The sequence below is a fragment of the Aptenodytes patagonicus genome, chromosome 10 (assembly GCF_965638725.1).
Source record: "Aptenodytes patagonicus chromosome 10, bAptPat1.pri.cur, whole genome shotgun sequence".
Classification (NCBI taxonomy): Eukaryota; Metazoa; Chordata; class Aves; order Sphenisciformes; family Spheniscidae; genus Aptenodytes; species Aptenodytes patagonicus.
In genome coordinates this window covers 6,364,718-6,379,242 of record NC_134958.1, presented here as the reverse complement: position 1 = coordinate 6,379,242, position 14,525 = coordinate 6,364,718, and the positions used below count along the sequence as shown (strand labels likewise).

Here is a 14,525-nt window from a genome sequence, read left to right as displayed (position 1 = left end):
CCGGTGAAGGAAAGAACAGCCGAGACAAAGCTTGAGGGGGCTTCGAAATGGCCACGTTGGCTGGGAGCTATGAATCCCTCTGCTTTTTCACTCAACTTTTTCACAGCTCCTGCTGACCTCCGCAGAGCAAGTCAAGGGGAAGAGCCCAGAGGTGGGTCTTGTACCGAGGTCCGCCCTTGGATTCACCAGGTTAAATCCTAAGTGAGGATTTAATTGCATTCAGTAAAAGCTGCCCAAATTTACAGCATGGAAATGAGAGCAGAATCATGAGTGTCCTTGTTTCTCTTTACCGTCAAATAGCTTTTCTCAGCCTTGAGCCCTGGCAAGCTGATCTCTGTAGGGTTTTATTTCATTCGGTGTCTGCATTGCCCTATTAAAACCACAGCTCTGTCCCCGAGTCCCTACGTGTCGCTGGATGTCAGGTGCTTATCCCTGTGTATTGGGGCAGAGGAATGTGGCAATAAAACTGCTCACAACCACTTGTTTAGATAAAAAGCACGGATTTGCTTACTTGGCAGTAGCTTCCCTTTTTTAAACAGTAATGTTTGCACAAGTGACTTTCATTTTGTCGCAGTGGTTGTGGGAAGGAAATGTTTTGCCGTCATGCATGTTCTTGGGTTTGTGTGACGTTTTGCCCTGCCTTGTTTATAGCGATGTCCAGAAATCTCTTAGCTTTCCTCTTATGGAAACCAAACAAAGATCCAGGTGGTGGATCTGGCCGCAGGAGCAATGCCGGGGGAGCTGGGCTACCTCTGCCACACCGAGGCAGGGCTTTTTTGGGTTTGCATCACAGCTTTTCTCTTCTCTGACTAAGCTGATGATCAGGAATAGTTTCTTACTGCTAAGGTGCATCTGTTTGTGTAGGAGGACGTGGGATTGTGGCATTTGTGTTTGCAGCTTTTGCTGGGCTCTTCAGCGAGGCTTTCTTTGGGCTGATATCTGCTCAGATGGGGGGAACCTCAGGGCAGCATCGCATCTCGTGTTGCGCAGGTCTTCATGTGCAAGCACCATAGGTGTACGGAGGTATCTGGCTTTGTGCGGGTCTCGGAGCCAGCCTCTTTGAGGTCTCTTTGTTTTGTCTCCCTCTGGGTATCTTGTGCGGATGCATTTGCATATATGGAAAACGTTGTCATCATCTTCTTCCCCTCCCCAGCTCCTGTTCTCTTTGCTTTGCTGACTCGTGGGCATTTCCAGCTGAACGGTGTCTGCCGAGGCCAGCCAAGCGTGGTGGGGCTTGGGGCTACCACCCCCCATCTGCACCTTCTCTATTTCCTTCCCCAGGCGTGGCTGGGGGGTGGTCAGGGCATTGGGAGCATTTTTTCCTGTTTTTTTTCTCCTGATATTTAATAACTAGTGATAGGCAGACAGTCGGGTCCTGAAGGGAGTCTGGTCTGTTCCCTGAGCCCCCAGCCCCGACACCCCGCTGCTCCTTCCCTTTCTTCTCACACTGTAGCGTGTCTGGCAGCAGCACCAAAGAGAGCAGTCCAAACCGCACGGCGAGTCTGCTCGCTTGCTCTAATCCATGAGGCCAGGTTTAAACACTTTTTGTCCCTGCCTGGAAAGCCTTGGAGTGGTTGTACCAATAAATCCCTTGCTCCTCCATGAAGATGTCCTTCCCAGGACATTTTAAGTCACTAATCCTCTCCAAGTCATCTCTGATTCCATCTTCTTTTCCCTAACCCGTACCTGCCCCTCTGCTGCTGAAGACTCGAATGCCCTGAGGCATCATCCCTCCCGTCTGCCATCTCTCCCTGCACCTCTGTGCAGCCCTGCTCCTGCTCCTGCTCCTGCTCCTGCTCCTGCTCCCGCTCTGCTATCCCGCTGTCCTGCCGTCCTGCTGCCCGCCTCGCACTGGGGACAAGCTGGGCCATTGGAGCGGCCAGGGGCGGAAGAAGGGGGTGGAGGAGAGACGGGGCAGCTGCGAGGCTTGTGTTAGTAAACACTTCCTTGGGTTCACATTTTAATTCCTTACCCCCCTTCCACATCTTCTCCCCCATCCTTTCCCTTTTCTATATGCTCACACAATGAGACCATTGTCAAGGGGTGATTTGAATGAGGGGTCTCCGGGCATGTTCCCAGCATTGTCAAACAGAGTGGGAAAAAAACCACAACTCCAGCCTAGCCAGGAGGACCAGACCAGACTGAGACAGATGCCTAAATTAGTGACAAAGCCTTTTGAATGTCCCCCCTAGACAAGGGTTGCCTTGTGCATGCGTGCGTGTGTGTGTGCATGCTTGTGGGTGTGTATTTGTGGCTGGGTGGCAGCTTGCATGTCTCCCCATGTTAATTAGTTTTGCATGCATGTCTGATAAGGTGCCAATGAATATATTTGTACTCCTTCCATTGGCGAAAGCTGTCTCGGCGGTGGGGGAGACGCAGGGCGGCGGGGGTGTGCTCAGTGCAGCCTGGCAGCCTGGGGTAATTGAGCTGTGCGGAGCTGGGGGAAGAAGGGGTGAGGATTGCTGCGACTTCTGGTGCATCGGTGGAGCTGGGCTTCCCAGCGATGGGATCTGCTGCTTTCGTTGCAAATCGTGGGGAGTTTAAAAGAGAACTGAGGCTTTTTTTGGTTCACTGGGTCTTTCTCTTCGTCTTTGCTGATTGTCTGTCTGAGGGTCTGTAGGCTTTCTTCTCCTCTGCCCTGTGTCTCTCTCTCAAGTCCCTTAAAAGGTATTTATTTCCAATGGATTTGTATCCGTCTTTGTATATACACATACACATGCTTGCTCACACAAAGCCCCAGCAACAGAACCTCCACCTGCTTCTCCAGAAAGGGAGTCAAATCTGCTGCCAGTTACAAAATATGGGAGGGAAGTGAAGCGTGTGGGTGCCAGGGGTGGAGCAGTGGAAACAGGCAAATGGAAATGCAGAACTCCTGTTGGGGAGACAGAGATAATGTGCGCTATAAAGGATTTATCAACATTTGCTCAGGATAAAGTTATTAATTACCAATGTAGAGAAAAGCCTTCTACATCCCCAGCGTATGGACCAGTACATAATGTCATTCCTAGAGTGCTATTATCATCCATCCATCCACCCATCCATCCATCCATCCATCTGCATTCTGTAGGTTCACACAAGAATTCATTGTACGTGTAGGGATGTAAACACCGGTTCACATCTAATTAATTTCCCATCTAAATTAATTTTGCATCCTTTCCCTTAAATCAAGAAGACTTAAGAGCCCACGTACATTTCTTGAGCAGACTGGGAAGAAGCTCTAGAATGGGCCAAGATGTCTTTTCTCCCTGTGCTCCCATCTGCTTCTGAGCAGCTGCTGGATGCCAAAAGAGCAGGGAATTACATGGCGCAAGGCCTCTCTGAAGCGGACGTCATTTCGGGAAGTTTTGCTGCAGCACGGCTTGTCTGCTGTGGAGTTTTGTGGCACCCAACTTCATGCTGGCTCCCATCTGCTTTGCCTTCTCTTCCATACTTGGGTCCTGGTGTTGGCGGTGAAGGGATGGAGAGCAGGAGCGGACACACCATGGTGCAGGGCTGGTCCTGCAGGGAGCCTGGGTGGGAGATGGCTTGGTTGGAGCAGGAGAGAATGGGGTAGACTCCTTCTGGTGGGCTGGCCGGGGAGGAAAAGGAAGGTCATGATGAACAAGCTGAGGTGGCCATTGGCATCAGCAGGGTTTGGGTTGAGCAAGGGCTGACACCTCTTCCCCCAACGGCTTTGCAGCTGCACTGGGCTTTGCTGCTGGGAAGGGAGCTGGGAGGTGACATGAAGAGATGGTAGAGTAGTCAGGGAGCAGCAAAGCCACCTGCCTGGAGGAGAGTTGACATGTCCCTGGCGAGGCAGGGCGGGCTGCGGAAGGAGCAGCTCTCCTTTGTGCTCAGAGAAGTCCAGGAACATGGGCAGGGTGAGGCTGCACCTCCCCATTGACCTGCATGGGGCATCTGCGAGGGAGCACTCGTGGCCAGCCCGAAGAGTGCCCCAAAATCCTCACTGCCGTTCCAGCAGTAGGTATGGTGGGCAATTCGTGAGTAATGTGCAGGAAAACGGGACTCCCGTGAAACGCAGGTCATCCAGTTGGAGAACAAAGGCAATTTCGTGTGACTTATCAGCAGTGCCTAATTGCGCAGGGTGAATAATGAGCAGCCGGGGAGGCAGCACTGCGGTCCCTCCCGGCGAGCTTGCAGCCGGTGGCCGAGCCCCGCGTCTGGAAACCCCGAGTCGGTGCCAGCAGATCGTGGGCATCCTCAGAGAGGTCCAGCCCCAGTGCTCTGCATCTGTGACTATTTCAGAGCTCCTCCATTGCAAAGTAATTGCATTAATCCCACATGGACGTAAGAGGGGAACCTGCCGTTGGAAAAAATCACTCGGCGGTTGCTCAGACCTTTCATTTGCTCACAGGGTGAATGTGTCGTCCATGCCTGACCCGCATGCAAGGTGGCCTTTAATCACAAAGAAGAACCGGGGACCAGCATCCTGCAAAGGGCTGGCAATTCCCTCCCTGGCTGGTGCCTCGTCCCCAAGCAGGGGCCTTGCTGGGGACCCCTTCCCACTGATCTCCCACCCCTCCGCCCTCCTCTTCCGTTTGCGCATCCCTGCCTCTCCTTAATTCTGCTCCCAAGCCCCAGGCAGGGCCATGGAAACCGCTTTGTCAGAGCTCCTCGCCAGGTTGATCTGGAGAAGGGTTTTTTTTTTCTTTCCCCGTTGGGATGACTATTCCCACACAAGCAAAGCCTCTTAATGAATCCATGGCAGCAAAGTAGGTAACGTGCTCGCCCTGCCAAGGCTGCTTGGCACAGCTGGAGTCACGTAATCGGGCTAGGCTGCCAGCCGGGGACAGAGTGGGAAGAGTTAACCTGGGGACAGTGCAGGGACAACTAATCCCCAGCAGGAAGAGTAGCAGAGACTTCCCTGTCCTTCATCATCCTCCCCCTCTATCCACGCACTCTTCTTCCCTCTCCACCACATCCTGTTCCTCTCCCACATCCTCCCTTTACTTATTTCTTCTTCTGTCTTTCTCATCCTCCTCTTCGCCATTGCTTTCTCACTCCTTCCCCCAGTTTCCCTCCTGCCCCCGCTCTCCCCAGCGCGGTCTCCTCTCGCATGCTCCGTCATGTCTCCAGAGCTGGTTTTCGAGTGGGACCGAGGGATGGTGTATTTGGGCTGCGGTGGAGGTCACAGCTATATGGGGATTGTTTAAAAGAGATTTGCCCACATCCCAGCCCATGTGACCAGCCTCAGCTGCAGGTCTCTCTTTCTTAATCTGGAGATAAGCGTGATTATCCGAGGAAGGGCTGTTCGGAGCTTTGTAACTGTGACAGGGGAGCTTTCAAGTCGCACTTTGCTGGCAGAGCAGCGTTTAAAGCCGGGGAATCAGATTCCAAGCGTGGCTTTGCATCTCTTTTCTGCTGGGAGCATGGTGCAGGGCTGGCAGTGGGGATGGGAGCTTTATTAGGACTTTGCTTATGATGCGGAAAAGGAGTTAGGGGAGGGAAACGGGAGAAAGAGGGAGGTGAAGAAATCCCAATTCGCTGTTTCCGCATCAGTGGTGGCATAGGAGATACGCACTGATTCAAGGGGACAGGCCAGCCTGAAGCCTGGTGTAGAGCAATAAGGTCCAACAAGCCTGGGGTCTGGCTTGTTTTTAGCCTGGGGTCGTGTCTCCTTATTCTGCGCTCCTCCGGCTCGCTCCATCGAGACCCTCACACAAGAGGTCTCTGGGGCCCTGTTTGGAAATGAAATGCTCTTTTAGCAGCTCCCGTGGCACAGCTTCTCCGTGTGGGGTGGCAGAGCCAGCTCTGCAGCCCAATAAGCACATCGTTCCCCAGCTCTCGAGGCAGCCGGCTTCCTGGCCCCATCCGGAGGAAGGTTTACTGGAGGTGTTCCTTCGCGGTGCAGCTCTGCAGCCAGGGCAGGAATGCAGGGACATATAGCAATTGTATAGTTTAATATCGTATCAGTGTCTTGTGTTGCTGGAGGCTGAAATATTTAACATCTCATACAAGGGGCATGGTCCCCAAAGGTTTCTTTTGCCGGGACAGGCATCAAAATAGGGTTTAGTGGAAATGTTCAGCGCTGGAGCAGGGGCTGCTTTGCTTCTATTTGTAGACTAGAAACTCAGAGCGGAGACTTGTAACTGCACTTCTTTTGACGGAGATGGGTCAAGGAGAAAGAAACCTGGATGCACGCCAGGGGCGGGAATCTGGGGCGAGGTTGAATCAGGACGAAGTGCCAACACTTTGGACCGTCACTTGGGCAGGACTTGCTGTTCTTGACGTATCCTCCTTGGAAACGGTTCAGCTTCCAGCACAGCAGCTGAGGCCAGCCTGATCCAAAGGACACCCTGAATCCCGTGTGCTCCCCCCACACCCCACACCACCCATTTTTAGCAGGTGGGAATTTGCAGTGAGAACACCAAGCAGCCCCTTCGCCTGGGTTTGCTCGTGGAGGGGCAGTTGCTTGCCTGGGTCAGGATGCCGAGGGATAGAAGAGATCCCTCTTCTTCCTCTGCCATGAAGGCACATCTCATTTTTGCATCATTCTGCCACGGTGGCTTGCCAGCCTTAAAGCAGCTCAGGACATGTACCTGTGCCCAAAGGTACACGGATTAAAATGTGTGTCTGCTGGGCAGGAGGCTCAGTTCACCTCCACTGGTTGCAGAAGGGAAGCGGTTGCAAATGCATCATCTTGAGACCAAGCTCCGAAACATCTCCCACGTTGCCTGCCTGTCCCTGGAGCCCCACACAGCTGCTCTGTGGGTGGAAGCTCTGTTTTTCTTGTGCCCCCGTGAACTTTATTTTTTGCTATTTTTCTTTGTGTGCTGCTTAGATGAATCCTCTTCAGTGCCTACAGCTTATTCCAGGGCTTTACTGAGGATCTGGCCAACACATATAGCCTTACTCCAGGGCACAGCCCTTGAAGAAACTGGAAGATGGACACAGCATCTTTTTCATCTAGTGACTGTAAGACCGAACAGCCCAAATCCCAGCCTGCAGCCCTGTTGCGCAGGTAATGCCCATGCGCCGGGGGAGAACAAGAGCTCCCTTCGAGATCCTGCAGCCTTGGATCCGGCAGTGGGAACGTGGGCAGGAACATGTAGGTGTTGGCGTGTGCAGGCAGGAACACGTGTACACTGGGGCAAGTGTGCCCATCTCTGCAGGCACGGTCCCACGCTTGCCTGCGTACCAGTCCATTTCCGTGCACTTGCGCCACGTGAATCTGCCCCATACCTGCCTGAAACGTGGGTTTGGGGGTGTAGGGTGATCGTGAGGGCTAATGGTAAATTTACTGATGGTAAATGGAGGGAAGCAAGGTAGAAAGGATTAACGGAGCGATCCGTTTGGGATGCGGTGAGGGAAGGTTTCCTGATGCAGCACATGGGAGAAGGAGCTAAAAAGTGGGTGGCGTAGTAGAGATGGGTGTGAGAGCAAAGGCTGTGCTGAGGCCGAGAGGGAGGGAAGGTGGCAGCCAGGAGCAGTTTGTGTTCCTGGGTGTTGGGTGATGCCAAGGAGAGTGAAGGAAAAGCACCGGCTGCTCTGAATGAAAGCCATCAAGAGGAGAGACGGAGGGAGACAGGAACAGGATGGAGGGGACCAAGCAGGGGGGGCAGAGCAACAAGCACCAAACTTGGGGATTTTTGCAGGACCAAGTGGATGGCTCTCCACGCTGGGGTGAAAGATGGGCTAGAGAAGGGGGCTGGGACCCAGTAAGGTTGTGCAAGGTGGTCCTGGCCCATGGACAGGGAGCCAGCACAGAGTCCCGCAAGCCAGAGGCACCGGGTGGCTTTGGGTCAGAGGAGCCGTGATGTTACCAGGGTGGGCGGTTTCCCAAAGGTGAGCTGAGCCCAGAAGCCAGGACGTGGCCAAGGTTTCCAGGAGAGCAAGAAGGAGCTCCACAGTTGGGTTGGGAAGGGCCGAGTCATTTCTCCAAACGCCATGTTAGGCCAGATGCTGGAGTTTGAGCACAAGCTGGGCAATAACACACGTGAGGGACTGGAAAGTTCATTCTCCCTCCTGTGCCTGCAGAGCATCCCCAGCATCCCTGCACCATGCCGGGGCTGCAGCCCGCCCTGTGGCACCAGGACCCTCTGGGGACCAAGGGGAAGGGAAGAGCTCTGGCAGCTGCGTTCGGATTCTCCTTAGCTCACCCCAGTGTACACCATCACTGTGCGGGCGGCTGAGACCCAGGGGCGTTTCAGGCCCTTGCTGTCGTTGCTGTTGTTCAGGGCCATTTCTTACAAGGCCCCTGGCACCTGGGTACACGAGTCTGGTTTTTGTGATTGATTAAAAGCAAAAAATCTTGACCAAAAAAACCATAATGTTTGCTCGCAACCTCATTGCCATAGTAACGGAGGTCCTGAGGACACCTCTGAAGTAGGTCACCGCGGGCCCTGTTTTGTTGCATCTCCCGGCGTGGCATGGCTCCGGATGCAGAGTCCACCCACCGTGGTCCAGCCGGGCATCGCCCCATGCCCAGACCTGCTTGGGGAAGGCCAGGCTGGAGAGCTGCCTTCCAGTGACGGCACCCAAAGGTGCCAAGGGCTGTCCTGCACCCGATCATGGGAAACTTCTCTCCCTCCTGCTGCCCCCATGCCAGCTTGCTGGTGTCCCCCACGTCAGGGCTCCCTTCCCAGCCTACCCTCTCCCCATCCCCCACCACCTTGCTGCCTCCCTCCCCCCTTTCCCCCAGCGCCTCTCCTCCTGCTTTGCATAATTTTCCATTTTCAGTGTCCCCTTTTCTTTTTCTCCTCTCCATATGGTGCGTCCCCCTCTCTGCCTGGCGCAGGAGCCATCCTTAACAAGCTCGGCAAAGCCCTCTCTCTCAGGGGCTGCACATGAAAGATGCTCTGTAAAAACAGAGGCTGGGATGGAGCCCCCCCTTTCTCCCCCTTGATTTATATGGGGCTGGGATGTGGGAACGTTTCTGGGTCGCGCTTTGGAGCCGCCGGGTGCTCGTGCCTGTTTTTTCCAGCCATTCAGTGCAGACCCCTAAGGCCAGCTCGTCCCTTGCCTTTGATCTGCAATGCAGAAAGAGTGGCCGGGGCAAGTTTATGCCTCTCTCGTCCAGCCCGAGCCCTTGTTTCGGCTGGCAGAGAGGGATGCCCTGTCCCCACCGCACCGGGGAGAGGACATGCCCTTCCCACTCAGTGTCCCGTGGCCTTTTCCAGCCGGCTGTTTCGGCTCCCTCCTACTCCCTGGCACCACGAGGACCTCCAGCCCCACCAGGTCCAAGGTGCTGGGTCTTGGCGAAGCAGCAGGTCATGGGATTCGCGATACACAGGGACTCAGCACATCTAACCCATCACTGTCCCTCTCCTGCTCCGCTGTGGACGCTTGCCAGCGAGCACCCGGCCAGCCGAGCCGGGGACAGAGCGGAGGGTGCCGGGGCTGGCGACGCCTGCCCAGCATTTGATGGGTTAAACCGGTCTCCAGCTAATTTCTCCCAGCGTCTCCCCTCCTCCTCGCACTTCTGTATGCAGCAGGCAGGGCCTCAGCGCAGGTTCCTGCACTGAGCTGTTGCCAGGGGAGTAGTTAGGCGAGTCTGAGCTATGCGGGGAAAAGGCCCGGGCTGTCAAAGTGTCTGAGATGAACCATAGCCCGGTCCCCCTGCAGCTGGGCCCAAGCATGCATCAGCCCTTGTTTGGAGCCTGGGAATGGCAAAGCCCAGGGAGGTTCAAGGGCAAACTTGCTATTCATTAGTCAGGGGTCCTTGACGTTCCCACTCTCTGTCTCCCTTCTTCTTCTTCTTCTCTTTTCTGTCCCTCTTTTGACAGATTCCTGGGTGCTTTTGGGGAAAACTCCCCTCCTCCTCCTCCTCCTCGCCCCGGCAAAAGCCCTCCACATAAACTTCCCCAGCAGACAAGGCAGGAGGACAATAACAGCAGAGCTGCGATGCAAACAAGAGCCGGTGGAGCGGCTGCATCCCTCGGGTGTCCTTTCTCCCCGGTCCTCCCCACACTGCCGCGGGAGAGCCAGCCGACACATTCATTTTGCTCGGCTTGCCCATCGCCGATGTTTTATTATCTTGATGCTTGCAGGAAATTGTAACTTGAGATAAGAAAAATGTCAGCCGCCTTCTCCTCTCTCCCGCAGCCCAAAGCGCCAAGAAGTTCCTCTGTAGGAAATGTAAATGCTTGCCCAGGTGCACAGGACGAGCGCGAGATGGAGGGAGCCTCGAGAGGCCATGCGAGCATCTCCGCCAGGAGATAAAACTCACAGCGTAGGCGTAACACGGAGCCTCCCTCCCGCCCCGCCGAACAGAATATTTCATAGCTCTTAGAAGCCGAAGCTCCCTTGTAATTATCCAAAGCAAACAGCACGTGTTATTAGTTTAAAATGATTTTTTTTTTCCCCCTCCCTGGGCCCCTGGAGCAGAATGGAGGTGTAATTGTGCTAAGGAGTTAGCAGGGGAGAGCACAGCTTTTGGTCACATTCAAGTTGGAGGGCTTGAGCCAGGGAGGCGGTATGAAAGGCTGGTATTTGCATAAGCAGCGTGCATCCCTGCAAAAAAGAAAGATATCAGGGGCTTGCAAAATTCAATCAAGGCTGGGAGGGAAGAAAAAAAAAAGGGGGGGAGGGAAGGAAGGGAGGGCAAAAAAAAAATTGACAGTGAAAAAGGTTTTTCTAAGTAACACCCTGGCGAGATTAAATTGTCCAGAAAGTTTCTCCGTGTGAGCCGGTGAAGCGGAGGCTGGGCTGAGGGCAGGGGAGGAGCGGGGTCCCTCCTTCCCAGCCTCAATAGGGGATAGGAATCTGATTAGGCAGAGCGTCCTGCATCCATTTGCCATTATTTGAGGGGTTTTTTTGCCCTTCCCACCACCTAGAATAGCCATGGCGAGGCAGTTTGTCAGCGTATAAACCTCAGCGCTGGCTTTGTAAGGGTACGGGGAGGCACAGGAGCAAGTGCTGGGGCACAGGCTGAGCTGTAATTGCAATTATTTATGCATCGTTTTTAAAAAAAAGAGAGGGATAATGAATCCACACGCTACTTAGCGTGATGCTTTCCCTGCGCGGGGCGCTGGGGAGGGAAGGCAGGGCTGGGATCGGGTCCTGGTGCAGCCCTATTTTTGCAGGCACCCGCGACGCTAGACTGAACTCTGCCCGCGGAGAAAGTGCGTGCAGGAGGTTTGGGCTTTCCTGAAACTTATGTCGAATCATCTGGGTCGGTCCAGCCCCTCCTGCCCTCAGTGACTAAGTGCTGGAAGGTGCAAACCCGCCGGGCAGGCAGGGCGTCATCTCCAGGCTTGGGTTGATGTCTCGTACCAGCGAGCATCCTCTCTATCTGCACCATAGATGAGTTTCTCTGTAGGTCGCGGCAAGCTCAGCCACCGTTCAGATCTCATCTGCCCTGACCTCAACATCCTTGCCAGCCTTGGGGGGGCATTGGGGGTGACTCCTAATGTCACGTAGGATAAAGCAGTGCTGAGCCTTGGCTTCTTGCAGCCTGGGTCTGCCTACACACACGCCAGCGTGGGGTCTGTCCTCTCAGCACCCTAATTCTCCAGAGACAGGCTGGGGTCCTTCCCCAACCCCACGCACGTGGGGTGGGTTTGCCTTCTGCCTCTCTTAAGTTTTAGGCTTGCTTCGAAGTTGCGAAAGGGAAGGGATTTTCCTCGGATTTCCATCGAGTGCTTTATGAATATTGCAATAAAGGGGTTACAGAAGATCTATTTTTAAGAGAGAGAAAAAATACCCATGAAAATTGCAGCCTGGACCCCAGAGTGTAAAGTATTTGCACAGTTCAAAGAGTTACGGTGGTTCATCCAGTCGCAGCCCGGGAACGTGGCGATGCGACCTACAGCAGATCACATGCCGGCTACTCCCAGGGCGGCTCATTAGAGAGCCACACAGAAGATTTATCTCTTAAAATGGGCTTGCAAATATTTTATAAAATTTGCAATATTTTATAAAATTACAATTTGGTGCAATAAAAAGAATAAATTAGCCAGCTGATGGTTCCTTTTGCACTCTGGATCCAAGTGTATTCAAGAATTAGTCTTTACTCCTTCCAGCACAACAGTTTATAGGTAAAGCAAAGGAAGGCCGGCAAAAGGATGGGACTGGGTTCGGAGGCTGTGCTAGGGGATCCGCACTCGCCAGGGGGAAAGTGCAAAGGAAATGGAGAAAAAAATCAGGAAAAAGGGAGGAGAACCTGATGCAAGGTGCAAGATGTGTGGGGCAAACCCAGGAGGTGCAGGGAAAGCCGAGAAGGGGACTTGCGCTGAGCGTCACAGCTTCAGCTCCAGCTCAGTGGCTCAGTATCACTTTCTCCAGCCAGGCAAGGGCGCCAAGGGCAGGGAAAGTTAACACGAAGATTAAAACATCAGAGGGCTGTGCCTTTAGTGGCTCTGACATGCAGAGTAATCCCATGCCCCAAAGCCTAGGGAGGAAGGACAAGCGGCAAGCCCTCGCCTGGCTGGCGGTGTGCGGGGCAGGCAGAGGTAGGGGATTGAGGCGGGCGCAGGGGGAGCTCGGCGTCTTGGGGACCACGGTTTTCCCAGTCGGGAAGGGGGCAAGGTGGCCCGTAGCCATGGGAAACATGTGGTGAGGAGGGAAAGGGGGTTGGAGTTTCGCTCCATCAGTGAGCCGAGTTGGTCTGTTCTCAGCCAAGCGCTGCTGGACCGTTTCCCTGCCGGAGCTCATAACCACTCCATTTTTTTCCTTTCTTTCCTAGATCCCAGTGAGTGGAGAAGGGACTTTTCAAGCCTGTGAGTTCCTTCTTGCAGTTGGCTACTGCCTGCCCGGACTTGCCGTCTGATGTCTCCAGGTTTCTCCAGGAGGGTCCCGACCTGCTTCTCCGATGGCTGCAGAGAGGAGGCAGCTTTGGCTCAAGAACACAGAGGGTTTCTGCATCGCTTCGAATCACGCCAGTCCAGCCATGGGGAGGGAGCCAGGGCAACACAGGGAGTCAGGGGATCATCCCGCATCACTCCTGTATGTTGTCTTTGGTGCCCTAAATACCCCAGAGCAGGCCCACAGTGCTTAGGCAGAGGGATCTGAGCAAGGCACTGTCTCACCTGGCAAAATACCGGGTGTGTGAAGGTTGGAGGGAGCTTTTAGCACCTGGCTTTGCTCATGGAGCAGAGCTCGGCCCTTGCTGCTCTTCATCCCTGGCTGTGTGGAGCTGCGGGAGCGCAGCCGTCCCGACAGCGCTGTGCTCAGGGCCCAGAGGACTGTGAGTCTGTCCGGGCCAGGCAGCCCTGCTGCTGTTTTATTGCACCCTCTCTGTTCCTGTAAGAGAAACGTACTGGCTGTAATTCTCTCCTATTAAAATCCCCCTGCCCCGTGCACTGTTGAAAATAAACTCTCCCTTTTGCAAAAGTGAGCTGTGTGATTTGGTGCAGTCTCGGGATGGAGGAGGCAACGGGCACAAAATAAACCCAGGCAAATCAACAGGGAAGCGGGAGCAGCCGAGAGCCAAGCGGCCGGGCTGCGCCGTGCCCCACATCAGGCACATTTCCCTGAAAGCCCGAGCGAATCCCTCGCCGCTAAACGATCTTTATTTGGTCTGAACCCTGTCTGGGAAGTAACCGCTAAACCCAATGCAAACAGACCCCCGTGAAAGAATATAATGAATATGTCTCTCAAATGATTTGGAGCCCTTCTGCCTGCAGAGCAGGGTTCCCCATTGTGCCCGGCTCCCGGCGTGCTCGGGGCAGGCTGCGCGAGGTGGCCGCTTTCCCAGCTGAAACCCGAAAAAAGCAAACAATGGGTCAAGGCCGGCATTGTGCGAGCCCAGGCAGGCAGAAGGAGCGCAGCCCGGCATGGCCAAGTTCAAGGCTGGGCAGGGGGCCGGGCGTGCAGGGATGCTAATGGGGGCTGCGCGGGGGCTGCGGAGGCGCGGAGCAGGGGGGGCGGGGGCTCTGCGTGCCGTTACCCTGTGCGGCCGCGAGCACCCGAAAACCACCTCGCAGGCAACGGGGCTTGATTGCCCAGTGCAGCAAGGGGTGCTGGGGGCACTGGTGGTACTGGGAGGGATTTGGGTTGCTGGGGAGACTGACGCTACTTGGGGGGCTGGTATTACTGTGGGGGATCGGTGTTACATGCAGGGGGACTGACGTTACTGGGGGTGGATTGGTGCTATCGAGGTGTTATGGGGGAACCGGTGTTGCTGGTGGATATTACTGGGGAAACTGGTGCTGTGGAGGGGATGCACAGGGAGGTGATGGCACAGTGCGGGACCCCGCTTGTGCAATGTGCATCCTGGGGAGGGGCTTCGGATTTGGGAGCTCCGCGGAGGACACAGCCTCTCTGGGTGTTACACACCGCTCTGCCCGGTGCTCCAGGTCTGGGCAGGGACGCCCCCCCACCCCCTCATCTCCCCGCTTCTCCCCCCGGCACAGCACATCTCCCCCCTCCCCGGATGAAGTGTGCGGAGACAGGCGGAGCGGCCTGTGGAAAAACACCATGGAGGGCCCGCACAAAGGGGGTTTTATTCAAATTTGTTTAGAGTTTAGCGGATTTGCATGAAAAATGTGTGAGAAAAGCCGGCTCCAATGACCTCATCCCCAGCTGCCATTAATGTTCAATTAAGTGCTGAATAGCAGCAAAGGGGGGACCGGCCGGGACGTGCA

At 54.8% G+C, this 14,525-nt stretch overlaps 1 long non-coding RNA gene across 1 annotated transcript in view; it reads left to right on the top strand.

The window, feature by feature from the left end:
• The window catches only part of LOC143164891 (uncharacterized), a 36,137-nt gene extending 22,861 nt beyond the window's left edge, over positions 1-13,276 (top strand). The window contains exon 3 of the long non-coding RNA XR_012996160.1: positions 12,626-13,276. This is a non-coding gene — a long non-coding RNA (uncharacterized LOC143164891). The remainder of the gene's footprint in view (positions 1-12,625) is intronic.
• The last annotated feature ends 1,249 nt before the right edge of the window (positions 13,277-14,525 follow it).